Below are 4,338 nucleotides of genomic sequence, written 5' to 3'. Positions count from 1 at the left end.
TTGTCAAACCATCTAGGCTTATAAAAGTTTCCATGAAAATACCCACAGCCTACGAAAGCCTTTATCCAATGTGGGGGTGTAAGTCCTGTAATGTTTGAGAATATGGGACCAGGATTCATATTAATTTAGCGTTGATTCTGACATATGTCCTGGCTTACAAAAGGGCGAAGGTCATTGCTTCTACAAGTGCTCGCTGTTAGATGTTTTCTGGCTTGCAAAATATAATGTGGATTCAAGGCACTGCTTCTCACTTTACCTTCAGCTTAACACATGTTCAGGTTTGCTAAGAGGACGCGCACTCAAGGCAGTGCTCGTAATGGCATTCAACTTAACACTAATTATTCCAGTTTGCATAAGGTGTCATCGTGGAGACAAAAATCATAAGAACATAAGGAGCCTGCCACTTCCATAACTCAGATCCCGTAACTACAAGTCGAACCTTTCTCAGTTACCACAAAAAAATTATCAACATCACTTTTCCTGGAGGGAGGAGCGTCAGATAAAGGATCACAGTCGTATGAAATATTAATGCTTCTCTGTAAGCGAGGAGACAAGGGAGTCGCGGTGCGCGGGCCCGGAAGGGAAAAGTTGGAGCTGTCTTTTCTTCTTCTTTATCATCTTCCTCCTCGGTCTTTATTGCTTTCCTTTAACGTTTTGACTTAGCGCCTTCACCAGCACCAACAGGAGGAGGAGGAAGGGGAGGAGGAGGAGGAGGAGGAGGAGGAAGAGTAGCTCACAGTCACGGTCGTCTCAGTATTACCTCCACGACTATTAATCAAAAGAGACTCGATTTATGCAAACTCACGCTCACTTCCTCCAGGCGAGTCGCTTATACGTATAGATGACTAGCAGGACGGAGCGCCTGTGCGTCCTTTGCCCTGCTAAGACCCAAATATTTCATTCGCCTCGTAAAACGATCTTTCTGCTCAGTATTTCTAAAAAGCGAGACTCGTTTTGCGAGATTAACTTTTACGCACATAAGAGCCAGAGAGAGGGACGTCTATGCATGTTTTTCCCTTCTAAGACTCAATAAAACAATTTAATCAACTTCAAGCGTTCTTTTTAGTATTACGTCTAAAAAAGGGAGATTCGATTTAGTGATTTCATGCTTACGCTTAATCAAAAGAAAAAAACAACAACTCGCTGGAAGGGGAGGCGGCCCTGCAAATCTTTTCCCTTTAAGATTCAAGAAAACTGAGCCATTCAGCTCGTAAAACGGTCTGAGCTTTGCTCCCGTGAGTGCTAATTTAAAAGGAAACTCCTGTAAACGATTACATAGAAGAGTCACGAATCTATCAATCTATCTTTTTCCTCTCCAAGACTGAGTCAGTCAGCCATGAAAATAATCCCAGTGTTCCTCTCATTATTTTATTGTGAACACCGGTAAACGATTGTAAAGAAGAGTTAAGGCAAGGGGCATCTTTTTTCTCTTCCAAGCCCCAAGGAAACTCACTCACTCACCCTTTAGAAAAATCTCAGTGTTACACTTTTAAATGTTTATCTAAAGGGAAACTCGATTATTGTGAACTCCTACATGTAAACGACGGGAAAGAAAAGTCACTGAGAGGGACATCTTCGCATCTTTCTCCGCTTCGTAATCCAGGAAATTCATTCTCTTCTCAAAGCGGTCTTAGTTTTGCGCCAAAAAACATTAATTTAGAGAAACTCGATCCTTGTCAACTCGCGTAAATGATTACAAAAAAGAGTCACTGAGAGGGATATTTATGCATCTTTGTCCCCTTCAAAGACCCAAGGAAACTCACTCACCTCTCAAAACGGTTTTAGTGTTGCACCCATGAATATGAATTTATAGAACTCGCCAATGATTATAAAGAAGAGTCACTGAGAGGGAATAACTATATATGCATCCTTGTCCCCTGTAACCGAAGGAAACTCACTCCCTTTCAAGACTCAGCAAAAACATTCATTCACCTGAAGCTATTAATAGATAGACTCCATTTATGTGGCTTCAGGCGATGCATCAAAGAGTCACAGAAGAAACCACCGACCCAAACCTTTTTCCTTCTCGAAGACGCGGCGAGACCCACTGCGTCCGCCCACGGGAAGCCGCCGCCACGGAAAGCCACGCACCCAAGCCTGACGAAGGGGTGAGGGGACGCGAAAGGCTCCACTGAAGGGGCATCTGTCACTCTCCCACCGAGCCGTCGAGGGAGGAAAAGGTTGAGAGAGAGAGAGAGAGAGAGAGAGAGAGAGAGAGAGAGAGAGAGAGAGAGAGAGAGAGAGAGAGAGAGAGAGAGAGAGAGAGAGAGAGAGAGAGAGAGAGAGAGAGAGAGAGAGAGAGAGAGAGAGAGAGAGAGAGAGAGAGAGAGAGAGAGAGAGAGAGAGAGAGAGAGAGAGAGAGAAAAAAAAACACGGAGACGGTCAACAGCAAACTTATTGGTTCGTTACAAGATTACAGATTAAAGTTACAGATTTAACGTGCTAGACAGACACTTCAATTCCCACAGTGGTATCAAATCACTTCGGTACGCACGTTCAATTCACTCCGGACTCAAGAAAGTACAAGTCATTCCGATTTTTAAAGGATTTCATGGTTTCCGCACTTAATACTTTTGCAGGAAGGTTGTTCCACTGGCGGAAGACTCGGTTTAAGGTGGAGGAGAAGGAGGAATCGGAGGAGGGGGAGAAGGAGGAGGAGGAGGAGGAGGAGGAGGAGGAGAAAAGATGAAGAGGAGGGGAACAGAAAAATAAAATAAAAGGGGGAACAGAAGTATAGCTAAAATTAAGAGAAAGAGAAAAAATGAACACGAGGAAGAGGATGGTGATGGAAAAGAAAAAGGCGGAGGAGAGGGGAGAGTAGGGAAGATATATAAAGAGGGAGAGAGCAAGGGACAGGGGGAAAAAGCTGAGTGGAAGCAAAGATGAATATACACTTCAGTCCCTCATTTTTAGAGTATAATAATTTTTTGCTTTCATGTGCCAAATTTTGAAGGTCAGACTGACGTAAGCGCGAGGGGGAAGCAAAACGGGAAGCCTGTAAAAGGGGAAGCTGGGGAGACGTGAAAGAAAGGAAAGAAAAACAGGAAATGCGAAGAAGAAAACTGAGGGGAAACTTTTTGGCAGGAATAAAAATAGGGTGAGGAAAAGAGGGGAAAGGAACCCCGAATGACATGGAAAGTGGGGAAGCTGGAGAAAGGTGAAAGAAAGGAAAGAAAAAAAAAAAGGAAATGCGAAGAACCATCTGAGGGTAACTTTTAAGCAAGAATGATATGTAGAAATAGGGTGAGGAAAAGAAGGGAAATAAAAGTCAAATGAGAAGTAAGAGAGGAAAGCTGAGAAGATGTGTTGTACTGGAAAGAAGAAGGTCAATGCGAAAGAGTAAAAATGGGGGGACGAAAAGAAGGGAAAGGAACCCCGAAAGACATGGAAAGGGGGTAGCTAGAGAGACGTGAAAGTAAGGAAAGAAAAAAAATACGAAGAAGAAAACTGAGGGAAACTTTTTAGCAAGAATGATATGTAGAAATAGAAGGAGGAAAAGACGGGAAATGTAACTCATATGTCAAGTAAGAGAGGGGAAAGATGGAGAGATGTGAAGGAAAGGAAAGAAGAAAGGAGATGCGAAGAAGAAAACTGAGGGAGGGAGGAAAAGAGGGGAAAGGAAACCCAAACGACATGTAAAAGGGGAAAGTTGGAGAGAAGCAAAGGAAGACAAGACTAAAGACTAATTAAAGAAGAAACCAACGAAAACTTAAAAGCTAGAAAAGAAGACAGAGAAGGAGTTAAAAATAAAGATGGGACAACGAAAACATATAACAAGGGAAAGATAGAGAAGCAAAGAAAACAACAACAAAACAAGAAAATAAAGGAAATCAAAGAAGAAACCTTACGAAAACATAAAAGCTTGGAAAGAAAGATAGAAAAGGAGAGGAAAAAGAGTGGAAAGGAAAACGGAAACTTCTAAACAGAAAAACCAATAGAGATAAGCAAAGAAAAAAAAGGAAATAGGGAGAATCAAGGAAGAAAACTTACGAAACCTTAAAACCTAGATAGAAGACATAAAAGGGGAGAAAAATAAGAGAGAGGAAAACGAAAACATGTAAAAGGGATGAAGTTGGAAATAAGTGAAGAGAAATAAGAAAAATAGGAACTCAAAGAAGACTGAAAGGAGTTAATATGAATAAAAAAAAGTAGAAAGGGGAAGGAAAGTGAGAAAAGAAAACACGGAAACATGGGAGAAAAGCGAACGACAAGATAGATGGAAGAAATAAAAATACAAGATAAATAAGTCAGGAAAAGGAAATACGGCAAAAGACGACCAACGGGAAAGGGGAGAAAAATAAGAGAGAGGAAAACGAAAACATGTAAAAGGGATGAAGT

Source organism: Eriocheir sinensis, chromosome 13 (assembly GCF_024679095.1).
Source record: "Eriocheir sinensis breed Jianghai 21 chromosome 13, ASM2467909v1, whole genome shotgun sequence".
Taxonomy (NCBI): domain Eukaryota; kingdom Metazoa; phylum Arthropoda; class Malacostraca; order Decapoda; family Varunidae; genus Eriocheir; species Eriocheir sinensis.
Note: the sequence above shows the minus strand (reverse complement) of the source record.